We start from the raw sequence: 19524 nt of genomic DNA on the forward strand, positions 1-19524 counted from the left end.
AAATGACTTAAAGAACGTAATCTGAAGTTAATTTCTATTATACTTTACAAATTTAAATTATAGTCTCAATTTTTAGCAGACACGAAGTCACATTTTCAGAAATTTTGTTCTACATTTTTGACTTGCCCATTTCATGAAACATTGTTCCCTTTCTATCCTATCTCCCTATCTCGTGTAAATAAAACATTGTTAAGTTAGGGGATCTTTTTATTCGTCATAGTATGAAGATCTGTTCATTCAACGACCGCTGAATGAAGCTTTGAACCAGTACTCGTGATCGTCTTGCGTAAATCGAGCAACTTTTAAAGGTCGCTATTACGCTCGTCTAAGCTACTACACTCCTCTTTATTCAGAGTACTGGGTACAGAGAATTTATCTTTTTCCCCCGGTTACTTTGCGAAGCACGTTAACCAACATTGATATGGCGAATAAAGTATCGAAGGATTATGTTTCTAAATGATTTAAGAGGACGAGAATATCGAAAATTTTCCATCAAGTTGCATAGTCATACTTTTACGTTTGCATCATTGTGTACGCAACTTATCTCTGACATTAACAGTCATGATAAGTACAGACCTCTTCAATCTGGAAATAAATTCCAAACTTATCGCTGATTTTGTCTTTATAATCTTTAGCATACGAATAATATCATTAAATCGATCGGTTCTGTTCGAAGAATTCATATTACGAAAAATGATTGCACGTGGTCTATTCGAAAAGTTAATGAGATTACTTGCTTTATCGTATTAGATACACGAATAAAACTTAAAATACACACGATGCTACTTTACATTCTAAAAATACCATGCGTAAATAGTATTGCGACGTAAAGCCAACTCGTTGCGTACAGCAGGGTAACATTTCACATAACGTCGAACGAGCAACATCCCATTAACCCGTCAACATCGACGAGGCAACCGCAAGCAATAACTGCGAACTTCATTCTAATTTACTTAACGCGCATTAGCAAGTGGTGACGACTCGTTCGTCGAATAATCGCGTCCACGCTTGGTCCGATCCATTCTGGCTCGCACGTGTGTTCATACGAAAAGCAAACTTGCACATGCTGTCCATATGCTTGAACAGACACGCGTGCAAAAGAGTACGTTTTGTAAATGCGCTCGTTTTCGACACAACGGCGATGTAATGCTCTTGCGAGCGCACTCTCGCTTCTGCAGTTCGCATTCGTCTATGCACATTGTACATCCGCTCATATCGATCGGCAATGGATATACCGTTACGATTATTGACGATCAGTATGGGTGTGTACTTGAACAGTGTCTGATACACTAGGTATTCATGATGAGTCGATAAATATTGCTATCTAAAATAATTCACCTTCCCTGTTGACTGTAGCAAAGAATATTTTAGATCAAATATCATATTATTTAATGTATCTTATTTTCCCGCTAATTCCAAACTTCAAAAAAGCAACGAATTATACATATACACAAACGAACTCGTATTTCCCCGATATCTCAACCTTCTTCTCATTTACGAAATTCGCGAAGCTAGTCCACATATCGAACATATCGAACATATCGAGAAAGCAAAATTTCATAGTGAAGATAAGTAACGGGGCGACGTATTGGGACGCCTCGAATCCGTTTGTGAGAGGGTTTCACAAGGTGTTTGCTCGCTCGGCGACGGTTGGGTATACGACAAATAGCAGCGCGACTCAATTATTCGAGGAAGAAGGTGACACGACAGAAGCTTGAGGAATGCCAGTCGAAGCGGGGAAGCGAGGAACTTCAAACGTGTGTGCGCATATGCACCAACGATATCCTCGTGAATTCGATTCGAGGCACGCGTGTTGGCTGACTGATATTGCAAAATCGCTGCACGTTACTTATTAGCATAAACTCTTTGTTGCCTATGACGCCGATTTACCGGACGCATCTTCTCGTCCCTCGTTACGCATCGATTACATTATGTTATCGTTCGATTTTCCCAGGAAGATTTAACGACTATTCGTGCTCGATTATTCGATGTAACAGTACACTAAAAATTTCAATTCATGATCAGAAACATTCGAAGACAATGGGATTAACTAGCGGAACATTGCATCCTGGAGAGTAGCAATGGTCAAGTAGTTCGTTCGCAAGTTGATGCAGTTGCACGACCTAAATTTCCCGTTCGTTAAATATTTCACGTTGCAGTGGTGACCGTGTATATACGAAAGGCGATAGTCGACGAAAAGCAGATCCGCTTTTCTTGGCGTTAACGTGCCGACGATCCACCTTGTTTGTCGATAGCGTTGCTCTACCGTGATCAGGGTAAGATAACACATTTCTGACGTTTACAGAAGTCCCTCGGCGCGTGACTACTATCTACTAACATTTCGTCAGACATATTTACGAGCTGTATACCGTACTAGTGACTTCAGAAATTATATACCTTTTCGTGATAATATCTGAAATATTTCATTCCTTGAAACGAAATAACTAGAATAATTCTGCGACAAACAACTTGATGTTGATCTTCTAAACAGATTTAAAAAGAATACGTTTATAGACAATGTGTTTCTCATTTGCTTGATATTTTTATTAATATTTGAATAAATTCGAGAAGTAATTTCATGTAGTGCGTTCTATATTTCATTTGTTTTCCTCTTTTTTTCTACTTTTCCTGTATTACAGTGGTCCCAGTCGATATCTGTACGATGCTTCGAACAATATTACAAGCAGTGACCTTTTCGCAAGATGTAAGAAGTGTGAAAAAAGCTTTATTATGACGTGCGCCAGGCCTGTTCCCAATTCCTAGCACTGACAGCTCTACGTGCTGATGCTATTTGCGCTTGTTCGAAATAATGTTCTCCGGTGGTAACTGGTCACGCGACCAGGCAACGAAAGGTTTCTTCTTACCATGGAAGACATGGATCTGCAGAATATTAATAGGTGCTGTTTACAATACTTCGTAATGCAAAATATATTGTAAATTATATGAAAAAAAACTACCCATTATTAAGAACTGAAATTATTTTATATTTGTATACTAACGATAACGAGTAAATAATGACTACGTTCTTAAGAAAGAAAGCTATTTGCTTTCCTTCGAGCATGAAAACTACACTTATTGAAAAGATCCGTAATGCCAACTGTACACGAACCAATTTCAAAATTCTATTCATCAATAGCATCCAAGAAATGTTATATAAGGGAAAGTAGGTTACACCAAATTATCCAGTAAAGTAATCCACCTTGATCAAAACTGCCGCACTGTGTATATACTGTACGCTTGCTATGTTTAATTGCAAAATAGGAATTAAACAGAATCGTATCGTTAAATTTATTAAGTTTATGATCTAATAAATGTACTAACAATGGATAATCACATATTTAAGAATACTTATGTTTAAAACTTGTGAACAAGGTATTTGTCCACTTTACATAAAAATAAATTTTATGCAACGAAAGAAAATCTATCCAATAAAAAGCAACCATTCCCATGTTATATAGAAATATAGTATAGATAATATTAGCGCCATCGTATTATTATTGTGCATGTCGATGAACTACATGAAGGTAGTTTCTCGTTATATTCGGGTCACCAATAAAGGAAGGATATGAGTCGTTGAGGTTACCAACGACAGGTTGAATAAATTATACTGATCATTATGCGTCAGAAGAGCGACGTGCAGATCGTTCAATGAAGTATTCACACATTGCACTTGTATGTATATTCCCGCGAAGATGAAAGGATCGTCAAAACTTCCTGTTTCTTCTTATATAAAGCAAGACTTACTTTTTAATCATCCGTAACAAAATTGTTATTTTCCTGTAAAAACTGAAACTACAATTTATCGCAATTTTTCCTTCTTCGAAAATAAAGATGAAAAGAGAAATGCAACGGTATTTAGTTATAGTTCATTTCTATTATAATTTATCTTTGGTTTTTATATTTTCTGAATCAACTTTTCCCTTCTCTACCTACTTAAATGTTTTCTGTTGCCAGAGAACATTTTTTAGCAGCAAATAATTTCGAAGGGAGAGCTATTTATTGCACAGATCTTCAACTGAAAGTCAAATATTTGAATTTTGAAAAACTATGAGGACCACGCTAACAAACAATTCCGTTATACCGATGATCTTTCACTCTTCACGTTGCAAGTTCATTATCTTGGACTCCTATGCTTACGCTAAGTGAAAGTCACCTCGCAGAAACATCTGTACTCGGGTTAGTGCACCAAGAAGATGTTTGAAGTGCATGGCTGCCCTTGAGAACAGCAAGTTCTCATTAGCGGTATTTACTCCATTACCAAACGAAAACTTAATTGAATCGAACGCTCAAGCAGTACGTGACTTCTCGACGAACACGAAATTACATTTACTTTTTTAAAATTCCTTCTTTTTAATTTAATTAATAAGTACGTGAAACAGATGTTTGTATCTTACTAAACGTAAGTTGCTTATATAGTTCCTCTGTAAGGAAAAATGAGCTCCAATATATTTAAAAATAGGATAATTCAATGATAAGTAAACAAAATAAAATTAAAAAGAGTAAAGACACATGGATACCTGACTCCCATGGCACATGGTGTTATATAGGATAACGTCACTCTAATGTCAGGTGAACTTTGCTGCTACTAAATATTCGTTCCTAAGCATTAATTACTGTATACGTGAGTATAGGTCACTCGTTGAAATTTTTTCCTGCTGCAACAGCTCTTTAATTATAATCCGTCGTGAAATGACCTTTTAAAAATGTCGTACGTATACCATTGATGTTTAATTACTTTCGTGTGGAGTTTTCGAGTAATGCTGTTCAAAGTAAGCAGCTAATGAATTAGAGTTTATGAACTAAAAGATAGGAGAGTTTCCTAATAAAAAATTTATTACTAGATAGTTTTTGAAAAACTGCAAAAATTGAAGAGTCGCTGTTATACGCGATCAATTACATAAAACGTGTATAAACAAGAGAATGAACCAATTTTGTTACAAAATATTATCCTAATAAAAGAAATTCAATTTTAATAGCACACTTCTTTATTCATAGTTTTAAAGCTAACATCAACTACAACCATTTCACCGATAATTCAAGAACGATACAATTTTTCAGTCGATTAATGTCCAGCTTTCACGGGCAGGAAATAGGACTAAAGATATTTTCGTCCACCCTCGGCATACGTTAAATTGGTAGAAACGGGTATTGGGGTGTAATGCGTTCGTTCTCTCGATAACGGGACTAGCTACCCCTCTTGCAATAAAAGGGGAGCGAATGACGTCATACGCGCATTCAGGGCTCCCACTAGGGCTAGTAATTGTTCGTCTGTGTTTGCTGTACTTGCTCACGCCCACAATGGACATACACAGAAATCATTCGATTATGTTACACGTGCGTTTATGCCTCCGTTTTATAAATAGCAACATATACAGAGGAACGGTATGACGAGTCGAATAAGAAACTCGAGTAACGCAGAAATAAAAGAACATAATGTTCCTGCAGCACTCTTCGTTGTTCATGTAGAAACACCACTTTTCCAATTCGTGAAAAGAAAATTTCGAATGGCTTGCAAAATATCTCACGCAAGCTAATTTTTATGTATTGGTTAACGTTATGTGCTATTCAAATAATCGAAGTTTCTTTAAATGGTGTTCCTTTAAACCTCCCGTAGACTTCAAAACACGTATAAAAAAGACATCACGACCATAGAGTATCGAAGGAGACAAGTGTTTCTTTACCGTTTGAGGTGTGCCGTTTGTCGGCTACAATATTGGTAAAACTGGTTGGTAAATTGAATCGAGAACCGGGTGGTCGAATAAGCGTGAAACGGTTTCCCGTCTGATCGTGAGTCACTGTATGTGCCAACCCAAACCGTGCTTTACTGCTCGACAGAATCGAGTCAGCCTATTTCGTGTGCCTTACATTTCGCCTACTCTGCTAACACCCTTATCGATCGAATCTACAGTCAACGAAAACAAGTTTTTCTTGCACGCTCATATTTCAATTTTCATAAAGCCTGCTTCTTGATTGTTACAAAGGAGTGACTAATGACTATCGATAAATTGACTTCAGTTCTTGTTTTCCCTGAAAGCTGCTGTGTGTGCTTTTCATTTAAACACTGAAAAATCCCACATGATCACGAGTGTATTGGAAGACACTCAATTTCTTCCGTAAATGTCACGCTACATCAAACTCTCAATCTATTCTATGGAGTCTAATTCATTATTTGGGTTAACATACATTTTACGCATTAAGAAATAATGAATTTCTATAACTTTTACAAAAACATTATCAAAACGTTGAACTCCGCCCTTATAATGATTCGTATCCAAAAAATTAACCACGGCAAGACAGGCATTCGAGTGCTCGAAGCCCCAACATGACCCTGCGATTGTACTTCGTCTACCTTCACTAATCCCTTGGTTAAGCGAGCCTGACTCGTGCGTGAACGTTTCCGGTTTGCCTCGGATAACGTATACCAAACGTGCACGCAAAACCCACGTTTCTAGAAAATCCAATGCGGAGGTGGTTACCTGTATCCTATCCAAATCGACGCGGTTAATCGAGAGGATCAAATGTCACCAACCGGTTATCGTTTGGTTAACCTTGCTATCACCTCGGTACACACGGAAAAACGTATCTATCTCGTTCACCGAGCTGATGTGGTTTTGGATCTCTACAGTTGGTCGTTATGTGCTCCGAGTAACGTTATACGGGAAAATAAATCACGTTTTCTTTTTTTTCTTTGTCAATGGTCTTTGACGCGTACTCGATGGTTTTGAGTGATGGGATAGTTTTCTATTGGAAGCGTACAAAGTGCCGTGGAAATGAAATATTTAAGGTTTCTAAAATATCCGTGGAATCATAATATTTTAAGTAGCTAAAATATCACATAAAAAGCATGCACTGATTATAATTTGCGGTAATACATCGTATTGCGGTATAGCACACTTCCGTTGTTCCGTCCTATATATCTGTATATGATAGGAGTCTAACTATTCGTAGTTTAATTTTTATCAAAATTTTTTACTTAAACGAGATACAAGAGTCAAACTAAACTCATACGTTTCTTTCTTTTACAAAATATTTTGAATTGAATTTACTTTCAGACTGGTGGCAATATCTAAATTTATCGTACGTTAAATTCATTTAATAAATGCAGCATATAGGTCATGGTATGTTATAATACACGATATTTCTAAAAGGACTTGAATAAGGCCTATGTATAAACATACATGCCTACATGTTTTGACGTCAGATAATCAATACAATAACGATCGCATAAAAGCACTCACTCATATTGGTATTGACATAATATCGCGGGCAAAGCAATATACCGATAGAAAACTCTCACTACAGCGTAACAGGTACAGATAGTTGTTTCCGCTTTCGGTATTTTAATAACAGAAAATTTACGTTAGCCTGGAGAAGCGATAACATAAAATTCACTGATCTAATCCTGCTCGAGCAATGCGTAATTTTTTATCGTTGAAAGATTTTTCAAATCTAGCAAAAACATGGAGGAACAAACGTTAATACGTAGGTATCGTTTTCGTTTATTGAAACGAACATTAAATTATTGAAAAACTGAAATAAGAATTGGAAGACGGTAGTAGAATTAGAAATAACCACTAATATTCAAATATCTTTTACCGTAATAAAACAAAAATGATAGCGTTAACGTTATTGTCAACGGAGGTTTTAATGCAAAATTCAATTCGGTTCAAATAAGCAGAGCTAATAAACAGTTATTCGTATACGCACGACCTGCTTTCTTACAAAATAACGCAAAAGTGCAAACGACCTATGAGTATATTTAACTTTGTTGAGTAAATACTCTGTCCCCTTTTCAGTGTTGTCAGGTAAGCCGTGGTCATCAACGTATTACGGGCATGCTGTCCAGACAGAACACCAGCTCTATTAAAAAGGATTGATAAATGTCTTCATAAGTATTGTACTACGATATCGTTAAACAGTAGGGCATTGGCAACTTTTTCATCAATACATGTGTATTACTGATTTCTGTTTCTTAACGTTGTAGTCACAGAAATTCCATATTTTTTCATCGCTATTTCTTTTATATACAATAGATTTTATGGTTTTGTAAAATTTAAAGAAATTAAGGTATCTGTAATATCGTTGTAAACCATTGCTTGGTCTTTAGTAGATTAAGCACCTAATGATGCCTAACTTTTCGCAAGTGTGCATGGCCTCTCGACCGATCCTACCCAACCCTTGTCCGATATTTATAAAACCAAAACTGCACTCAACCATCGACCCAACCGCTCATTCTTTTCCAGTGAACCGTGAACAGAATCACTTACAGGAGAGGCAAAGAAGCCAAAAGCGAAACGGTGGACGAAAAAGTGCGAGCGCCGGGAAAGGAAAAGCGAGCATACGTGCGGAGTAACGTCAAAGGCGTGAGAAGGGGAGTGACGAGTGGCGAGCAGCATGATGGGATGAAAAAGCCGAAAGGCAGGAACGAAACGGGGAAGGATCCCGGCGGACAGTGGTGCGAGCTATCGGGTAACATTCGTCATGGTGAGTGCGGAGACGTCGACCTCGCAGATACGCCGATCAGACTAGTCCGCAGTCCTTCTCTCGTATAACGACAGAAACCAGCAACCAGCAACCGTCAACCGTCAACCGTCAACCGTCAACTAACCAGCAACGCGTCAACACACTGGAACATGTAAGTGCACGACAAATTTAATCTTCTCGCGAGCCGATCCCCGCTCGGTTCCGCGGCGGAACGCTTCGAGACCTCGTTTCCGCCGAGAGATTCGTGGCCGGTCGTTGGCCGATGAAAAACATCGTCGACGAGAGAGGCCTGCCACGAACCGAGCGTAATGAAAAAAAAAAAAAGAAAACGGAGAGGGACCATGGAACGGCTCGTAATATCGGCCACTCGCTCTCCAGTCGTTTCATGGCACCGACTACTGCGATTATTGCGTCATCGATACGGTGGATGCGGTGAATTTGCAATTGCCGACTCATAATCGCTGAATATTATTTATCTTAAGTCTCGAGTAGAAATTTAAATATTTGGCAGCGTGGACATGAGAGTATACAATATCATTGAACGCTCCAGTTGAAGTACTAACTTTTTCTAAATCTACGTAATAACAGTTCGTTTGTTATTTTAATTTAGCTCGACAAACCAACGACATATCGTCGATTGCGTTTTCGACGCAGCTAAGTACAAGATCGTGAAATATAAAGCGATAAAGTAGAATCATAGAACCGACAAACCCAATAAATCCATAATACTTTTACGAACAAAAGAGCAAAAAGATGATACACATATCATACTTCCCAAAGAGTACACGGGAACTTCCCCTAAACCGCAGAAAGATACTCTTGTTCTGTGCAAAACCACGCCAGGTCAACGACTCTTTAACTGGTACGAAATTAACCCTTTGCAAGAGACTTCTACCTCCACTCAGGAGTCCTCATAATCGCTTGTTTCTAAACCTCAATTTCGTCTCACGGCAAATTATATCAAAGTGAGAGATAACGTGAGAAATAGAGGAACAGACAGGTCCGTTGATTCGTGCAGCAGAACCGTTTCCACGTATATAACTCGATCTACGTTAAGGTGTCCACCCACGATAGCGTGTCTACGACCAACCTGACCGCTTATCGACATCTGTAAGTGCACCTTGAACGAGCACAGCGACGACTTTATCCATCGTACTGATTCAGCACGGCTGGTTATCAATAAATTAACGTGGCGTAAACTTGACGCGTTATCGCCGTCACGCCTCTCTCTTTCTCAGTCGAAATCGGCGAATCGTGGGATGGACGTATTGCAACAGTGCGATAACGATAAACGCATCGCAATCACGACTAGAATGCCAATTCAAAGAACGGCTACCCACGAATCGCTAATTTATTCAAAAAACTTGTTTATTTAATCAAAAATATTTATTTTTCTTAATTTTCTTTAATTTAACTTCCTAATTTTTCGCATTTCATCGTAACAAGAAATTCAATCTCTCATAACGCAGAAATAACGTTATAGATTCAATCATCGTATGTTTCCTGCAAAGATTCCCAAAGGGTAAGCGTGAGCCATTTTCATTGCAACCTGCGCAACCTCTACATAGGAAAATGTGAACCAGCGAAACCATTCAGAGAAAAGAGAAAAATTCCTTTAATCGCACCTACTCTGCAAGTACAAATTTCTCCGATAGCATATCGATATTACGTCGATTCATCGCTTTAACAGCTGAGCAATCTTCCGGGCTAGTACGTAAGTAATACGTTGCAAATTTAGGTGTAGCGTATCGTGTACACACATGCGTATGCACCTGCGATTTGGTTTAACTCACACGACACCGTTCATTCCTGTCGCGTTGTAATCGAACGTAAACGTTTTCAGTTCCCGTTTACGCAAAACCATACAAACAACACGCACACGAATCGTTTCAGCATAAACCACCAACCTGAATGTTCGGTACGTTTCTCGGCGAAAGATGTCCACGTATACATTAATAAAAAGTCGTCAGCAGGAACACACGGCTCGAGCGGCGCATCTTGCACGCGATATCAAACTTTCCTATAAAGCTTAATCGCGGTTGAAGACCTTCGGCATAATCCAGACGTGGATTAAGGTGCAACCGTACAAGCATATTCTTCACAAAGTACCAGCCATCGGCCTTGATTAAAAGCCTTTATTAATGTCAGGTTGTTTGAAAACTCAGTTTCATGGTCTGACTGGATAAAATCCCTAACAAAGGTGCATTATCTCTATAACTGAGGCTTTAGAAGCTACAAATTACTATATATCTCAGGAGCACGTGCGCTCCCAACATCCCACTAATTTCCCTATTGGAATATCAGGAACCTGAAGTTCTATCACGGTAATTAATTTTCTGTAACCAGAATTTTGTCTGTTAACAGCTTCTTAACCCTTGGAAACGACTTTTTCGAAGGATTAACATTCTCCTGACCATTCCGGTATGGAGCAAGATTTCCCAGAAGCATAGTTCACCGACAATTTCGCCAACAGCTCAACTAGGTTTATTGGTGTACGAAGTAAAGATATGGGAAATTCTGGAGGGACATGGAATGGTTATGAAAGGGAACATCTGAATTATGCTACGTAACCGTGCTACATTGTCTCGTACGTAGGACAGAATGGATCATATTATCAACAAAGGGAAAGTGTTATTAGTCGATTATTACATGGAAGCATTGAGTGAAGATGGTATTCGAGCAGAGGACGTGAAAATGGCTGTTTAACCTATTCGAATGCTCGTATCGCATTTTACGAACAAAATGCTCGTATAATATTTAATTGCTGCGTTGAAATAAAAAAATATTAACTTTTCGGTGTAGTTTTGAGATAATCGAATAAAAAATTTAAATTTCAATTTAGAGATTATATTTATAAGGCTTGATTTAATTGTATATTACTCAAACACTTGGTGTTTAAAGTGAAATTATGACAATGTTTAATAACAATCTAGGTTATCTCCTATAATTGTAACCCTATACTGTATTACTATAATTGTAAAAGTAATATGCATGTTATACAATGTATAGGACGATGAAAACAGGTTACGTTACAGGCTGATAAACTACGCACTATTGGAAATCTATAATGCAACGTCCTGTACGCGCGAAAGCATGCCGAGGCATTGTTGTAGTAAAAATAATATGAATTACGATCAGTACTTCTTGCAAACAATTTGTACACGGTTACAAATGAAATAAAGGTTCAATAAAACAATATATCAAGTAAGAACGTATAGACAGAAGGCGAGAAAAGAATCTATCGTTATCTCTTATCATCTGATTATACACTGTATAATGTGTTCTACCTAACATGTAAATAAAAGTTTTTCAAAGTTTTATTAAAAAACTATTCTTAATATAATACAAAACAAAAATAGATAAATAATATTTGTATTATGACTCAATATAGTTCTTTCCAGGCTGAACTTCTTTGGACAATGAGTAAAATGTTGTTGTTACCAGTTATTAAAAATAGATACCGATATTTACGTTGGCTATAAAAAAGCTTTTTTGCTCCTTCTCTGCTTCGCAAAGGCCACGATTTTTCCAACAACTCAAATCTTTAGAATACTTTCGTGAACAGAAGTGATGTAAGTATACTTCAACAATGCGACCACGAGAATCGTTGAATACATAAATGCACGTGCAGTATTTCCGTATCGCGCGTGCTGATCGTAGATAAGCAGTAACGATCAAAAGAAAGATACACCCGCACACCAAGCACGTATACTGTGTACCATGTAGACGCTTCAAGATTATAAAAAAATTGTTTCCATCTACATAAAACGCGTTCGTCCTATTCACGCGACTCAATTAGTTACGTTCTCTTAAATGTCGTCAGATATAAAAACCTGTTTCTCTCGCAATTATCAGCATCGTCTGCCTAGCCAGAATTCTCCCATTCAACGGCCTTTCAACTATTACGAGACACACTCTGCCTCCGCTCGACTGTTTGAATGAACCGCTTCCATTTACCGATCCTCGGCACGAAATCTGCTTCTCACGCGTAATCGCGGCGATTCGCAGCTCGACTCGCGCAGAGCATTAGTCAAATTAATGGAAAAAATCCAGCCAGTTCCCCGGCTAAGCTGATACTCCAAGCGGCGTGTAAAAGCGACGCGAAAGAAAACCGTGTTTTCACATCGAATGTTTCATTCCGCGCAGCGACATTCGCGGGTGCAAGGGAAAAGACAAGAGAAATGGAAGGGATAACGAGAAGAAGGAAAGGATGGTTTAAGGATGTTCCAAAAAAGATTTTTCACTGTTCAGAGATTTACGATCTGCGTTGTTTTGTTGCTTCGACCCGGATTTTGTATGCTGAGTAGGGTATTGTATAGGGTGTGTGCTTCTTCTTCCTGTATACTAAAAATATACCTGTTTCTATTGATAACATAAAAATTAAAGAGTTGGAGAAATAAATATTTTAAGGTAAAAACAAATTTTCCCTAAAACTCCATCTACTTGGCAACTATTTTTAAAAAACTTACATCTTTGGCTCTAAGCGGTGTAAAATGGAAAAATCGAATACTTATCGTGTTCTTCTCTTATAATCTTCAAATACGTTCATTTGTTCGTCACGCGAATCTCACGGTTCTATTCCATCAACGCCTCATACAAGGACAGCGGAAAAGTGAGTAAATTCATCCGACATAAAAATCCTTGAACGGAAGAAAAAAGGAACAGAGAACAAGGATAAAGAAGAATGTTAGCCAAGATGTTGGAAATTCTATGGTAAGATGTGATTATCAGCAAAAGAGAAACATAAAGAACGGTAAAACGCTGGCTTCCAGCCAGGTCAATGCGAAAGTACCACGCAACGTATACGATAGACGGTTGCCTTCGATTGAATCTCGCTATTATATCTGCATCACTGAACTGCTGATCATACGAACGTGGATTACAGGAGCTGATGTCAGTGCTACGATTGCAGTAACATGTTAGCTACGTAGCCAACATGTACGAACGGGAATCGATGAATACAATTCAGGTCATTGGCAATACCACGTTAAAGCGCCTGTCGGGCAGGTAACTGCGGACTTTCGATCGAGGAGAAAGCCACAAAATTCTCAGGTATTTCTTCGAACTTACGTGTATCGATACTCCGTGAGATTTTTAATCTTACGAGCTCGTTAACCAGTTTGTCGGTGACTCACGACACTGTTTTCAGTGACGCAATAATTACGGTGCTATTTTATCAATTGATAAGTCGTTATTGTAGTGTTATTTTGATATATTTCATTTAAGAAACTCGTTAACGAGTTTGTTCGCATACTTTCAGAAGGATTTGTTAGATTCTTGATTTTTACCCGGATCTTTGAACAATGTTGCGAATTACATCGTCTATAGATGTGAAAAAGTTAATTAAAAGGCATCGTTAACGGCAGTGCTTTGAGTTAGCGAGTTCGCGCAGCTTTTATCGTCACTACACCGTCGACGTTCACTGTACAGAGTATCGTGTACTCTGGCCAATCATTTACGCCACTTTACAGCTTAAGCTTGAATCAGCAGCCAGCAACGGCAGACAGCAATGACACGATGCCATCTAAATTAATCCTTCTTGCGTATAATTAATGTGGAACACTTATACTCTCGAGTATAACACGAGGTCGAGTACCAATAAAATTGAAGGCGCAAATAAGGCAATGGAACGATACGTCACGAATCGTTTGCATCTTTTTCTTATAAACGGATACTTTTCATCGACGCATGTTCGACCGCAGCTGCGTTTATGCGAGTTGCTGATTACATAGGTGCAGATTAACAAAACGTCAAAGGCCGAGCATGCAATATGCACGTGGATAAGCAGATCTTTGTAACGAGACGTCTTAAGAGAGATAGATCGCGTCCAAAGCTCCATTTAAGAATCCACGATGCGAAGACCTAGTTGAATTGGCTTGACCGATAAACTAGCTTCTATTCATTGCGTGATCTCAAAAATTTGATCTTAGTACGCGGCTATACAATTAAATCGAATAATTAAGCTGATTTCAACATTTTAAGTTGATATTACACGCGTATCGCAAAATTACGTGTAGACTCGAATCTGAGACATACAGAAAAATATGTTAATGATTGTAAATTAAACAATTCAATTATTACGTATAGATAAAACGAATGAGATATCAAAGCGCCACCTTGCTTCCTCTAAGGTAACGAAATTGGGCGGTTGCAAGGAAAATTTATGCCTATTATCCAAGATCTTGATGAACTATTTAGGTATGATGATTAACGACGAGTAATCGTGTGATATCGGCTCGTAAAGAGAAATCGAAGGGAGGAGGGTTTTTTCCATGCCGAGAGGCATTTGCCTTGATATCAAAATTGGTTTCAATACCTTCAATGCCACCCGGACAAGGCTTGCCAATGGAGCAAAGTGACGGGCAATTTACTGCCACTTTTCACTTTCGAGAAATGACGCCGAGTAAACGGATCACTTCACTCTGTTGATTCATGCTTAATGACTTTCAAACTTAATATGCAATTCTCTATTGAACATTACCGTTAAGTGCCATATAATATGTAGAACTGATAAAAGCACTATTAAAAAGAACCAATTTCACTCTTAAACTTACCCCTTCCACTAGTTAAACACGCGATTAAAAACAGATTGAATAGTCATAAACACTATCATCATTAGCCGAGTGCAAATTGAATATTTCATGTACACCACAGTCGTTCGATCGTCATCGTTCTGAACTCGAACAAAGTCGATAACTGCTTGCCAGGGAGCATTTCCGCTGCTTTACTCAGCGTGGAACATACGTAATATTTTTGTACATCGTCCAATATAGGTAGGTCTAGAACCGCGACCCAATTTCTCGGATACCATGTGTCTGAAAACGCGGTCAGGTATTATTCTGCGTAGGAATACATATTATGCAACACAAACGTAACAGCATGTACTGCTCGATTAATAGAGAGTAAAGACGCGGCAAAGGCGGATCCACTTGTTCCATGCGTATAAGTACTACACGTTCGTTGCTCCAATTTGATTAGTCAGAAACCGACCGTTCTCGATGCGAAGATTATTATTGTCATGCATTAAAATTATTATCTCACATATCAGGTGTGTAAATTGATTTTCCAATGAATGTAATCCTTCGATAATAATAATAATAAAATTCTGAATGTTTGCTTAAGAAATAAATCTCTTTATTCTCAAGATTTCCTGCATTTCTGATGTCATATACAGAAATATGTACACGTTTTCAACTTTTTGTAGAAAGTAAATATTGTCACGAGTATTTGACAGCTATATGTATAGAATAACAAATTTAATAGAAAGAACAGCCAGACGTTTCTGGACTCTCAGAGTGTAGTTTTTAGTATATGTAATTTTTTTTTTTTTTTTTTAGTATAAGCAACTTCCTTGCGAAAAGTGAAGGTATTGTATTCTTCATTACCTGCAACTTGTCTATTATCTTGTTTCTACTTAGAAGATTGAAATTGAGGCTCCTAGTCTCAATATCATAAAATGACCACAATACCGTCAGTCTAAATTTTCCTATGTAGAAAAAAATTTACGACACAGCGAAAACATTTCAAGGAAGTATGACACAAAGATACAAATTTTTAACCAGAGATTGCCTTCAAGTAGATAATTTTATCTTTCTCTACCAGAACCGGTCAAGTAGTCATTCTAGATTCTACTCTGAGCAATTCTTTTCCTTTTACGATCCTGCTAAGGACACAGATGCATACGTATATATATATATATATTACATGGTGCTTGTAACATGTTAATGATTGTCTATAATATTTTTGACAAATTCTATTTAAAAGTATGAAAAAAATTATGTGTTATTTTTGTCATCATTTTGTCATACCTACTTTGCAAATTTGATTAATTTGCATTCGATTAAGAGAGAACGGATCTTTTTTAGTGTACCAAAATTATTTAATCACTTACGAATACTTAGTGTAATAAAAATAAGATATCGAAAATAAAAGAGGAGCAAACGCGTAAAAGGAAAAGAAAATTGTACAGAAGTAAAGGAAAAATTACGACTGACGAGTCAAATTTCCAATTAATAAATACATATGATATTGCTTGAATCTTGTCTTTATGAACGTGATGCGCTGGGACAGATGCCGAAAGCAGAAGAGGACACGGTGCAGAACTCGAAAATCGTTATGCGAGACAGAAAAAGTTGTCGGGCTGGTGTGACACTGGATCGTGCCGGAGAAATTTAAGCGCGCGTATTGAACATGAAAGAAGAGCATAACGAACAGTCGAGAGAGACGAGTAAAAGAAATAAAAAGAAGGAGGCGACGTGAATCGGCGAGGCATGAATAACTCGTTATTTGAACATTGTATGGGAAAAAATTATTACGACGGAAAAATACGTATTGAGAGCGACAAAACGATGTTTCCTTTTTATCTAGTTAAATATAACATACAGCTGACCCTCAAATAACATGGGTTTGTACAACGCGGATTTCTTTCTCGGTCAATATTGTATGTGTTTCCACGAAAAGATACATACTATGTACATATGTAAACCGTGTAGTAAATCGTGACTTTGTAACAAACTAGACGGCTAACGAAGAGCGTTTAAAAGAACGCGAATCGCCGTTGCTAAAAGACAATCGGGCACATAATGCCAATAACATTGCCGTTGTCGTGAGATCAGTCGTGCTTCAATCATCGGATCATCACAGCGAATGTAATATGCATTTAAATAACATAAGCGCGCGCGTGTGTATATGCGTATTTTCTCTTCCTTATACTAGGTAATTTTCTTAATAACATTTCCTTTTCTCTAACTTATTTTAATATAAGAATACAATAATAGCATGTGTATGTACATATGTAGTATACAGAATAAAGCTTTCAGTCGACAACAGATTATTACACGCGTATATGTACATACATAGTCAAGTTTTTGAAGATTCCAAAATTATACGCGCACATTGTTCGATGGTCAGCTGTAGTAGAAGTTAAAATATCAAAACAACAATTAACGGAAAAATCGATTAGCCAAACAATTAATGGAAAATTTAAAGATGATCTCTTGTAAAAAAGATTGAGTTAATACCCGAGGGCTAATATCGCGTAAGCAATATTTTGGAAAATAACGAACGCGTCAGTTACTGACCCATGCCATTCATATTTCAATGTTACGTATAATTATCAGAAATATGCGTATCTCTCGCGGAACTTATTGGCAATGCAATTACTACTTTGAAACGGTATAAACGACAGAAACATGTCGAAATTATCGCATTATTACGGCATAATGTCGAAAATCGTTGCATCGAATTCGTCGATATTAAACCAAGTGTTTCAAAGATTTTCTTGCACCGTACACAACACGAAAGTGTGGACAAACGAGCCGCGATGCAAAACGCGTTGGATTGTGCAACGACGCTCGATTATGGAAGCCTGCAGGTAAGTTGTCCCCGTTTCTTCTGCCATATGCCACATTCCACCGTTTGGCAAAAGCACAGAGGAGCTCTCCGCAATCACCACGGATGTGGAAACAATGCGCCGCGTAACGATGCGCTTTTTCTCGAAAAAAAGAAAGAAGAAAAAAATAGAAAGTGGAAAGCCATGGTGATATTACGGCGGATTCCGAACCGATGATCGCTCGACCGTGCTTCGGCAACTACTCTACCATTCTTCTACCATTTACCCGTGCACCGTTATGCTGTAAACAGCCCACGAAGGGTCAACATTCGCGTCGTGCAGTGCACCTGTTTCGTTTCTCGTATTGCATTGCATGAATTTCTGACCGAAGAACGGACATAAATACGTTCGAAAGCGTTTCATTGTTGGTAAGATAGCTAAGTAAACGAAACGTTTGGTGCGATCGTGCAATGCTTAAATATATACAGTACTATTGTAGTCATACTGTTAGACAACTGTGGTTTAGTTCAATTAGTTCTCGTACCGCAAAGCACATGCTACGAGTAAAACGTGTTAACTAAATTTATCACTTGTCTGTTATTCAATTTCGCACGAAGACTTCCCGTATTTGAATAATTTTGAAAAATTGCTCGCGTTAGAGGGGCATGATTAAGAATTTCATCGTCACCATCACGACCAGTATTCACAGGATGATATAACTGTTGCTTTCTACCAGCTGAGAAGATGATACGTCGCGATGTAATTCTGCATGCTTAGAATGTACAGTTACAAAACAAATAACCTTTTGCTTCGAGTCATCCGAACGTGTCGCAAATCCAATTGATCGTTTTAATATCTATATGAATTTTAACAATCCGAAACAGTCAGTTACACTTTTAAAACCAAATCTTGTTTACACGTGAAATTGGAAACTCATCGGTGAAATACGATATTTTAGAAGAACTTGTTTAGCGACACGTTGATAATGGATTTGAGAATAAAACGTTGAAATCTAGATTCTGCATCGTACGCGGAATTTAATCATTTTTTTTGTCCGCTGACAGTCGCGTTACTTCATCTGCGGTTTTGCGTCTGAATCACCGTAAGACGGAATAACCTTTATTGTTTGTATGAAATGCAGTGAGCCTTGTAAACCACCGACTAATATGAATTTATGACGCATACAGCTAATACGTTCTGCGTAAATCGATATGAATGGATCTTCGAGCGGGCAAAAGCGGTCGAGATGCAAATCAATCATGGATGCTGTTGAGAAGAAAAAGATATTTGGTTCGAAACGTTTTACGAAGTTAGAAAATTATGGTGTTAGAACTAAGATCGTATGTAAATGTGAATCTGGTCATTTTAGCTGATCTCGCGTTTTTCTTTCGGATCAATTTAGCGTTACTATGCACTAATTTGGCAACTTTGATAGTGAATAAACGTTTGACATCTTCCACTAGAAATTTTTTATTTGACTGATTCTTACGATTCTTACGATTAAGGGGAGGAGGGGTAAGGTTAATTCGTACAAAATAAGGCATGTTTTTGTGAATTATTTGTGACGACACAGTTAAAATCTCTTTATTAAAACCAATAGTAGATTAAAGTATGACATTCGAAGAATATTGTATAAAATTTTCACGGAGAAATATTAAAAAATGCGGCAATTGCAGCAATTATTCGGTCGTGTCTCGGAAAAAAGGTAG

General features: G+C 37.8%; 1 protein-coding gene across 4 annotated transcripts in view; it reads right to left on the bottom strand.

Moving 5' to 3' along the window:
- The window catches only part of SCAR (wiskott-Aldrich syndrome protein family member 3 SCAR), a 35536-nt gene that overhangs the window by 11561 nt on the left and 4451 nt on the right, over window positions 1-19524 (bottom strand). Inside the window, exon 1 of one of the 4 annotated variants that reach the window (XM_076617570.1) lies at window positions 15039-15166. The exons of the other annotated variants lie outside the window; for them this stretch is intronic. The gene's annotated coding sequence lies outside the window, so the exon portion shown is untranslated. Of the gene's footprint in view, window positions 1-15038; window positions 15167-19524 lie in introns of those variants that run through there. 4 annotated transcript variants of the gene reach the window in all.

The sequence above is a fragment of the Bombus vancouverensis genome, chromosome 3 (assembly GCF_051014615.1).
Source record: "Bombus vancouverensis nearcticus chromosome 3, iyBomVanc1_principal, whole genome shotgun sequence".
NCBI classification, from domain to species: domain Eukaryota; kingdom Metazoa; phylum Arthropoda; class Insecta; order Hymenoptera; family Apidae; genus Bombus; species Bombus vancouverensis.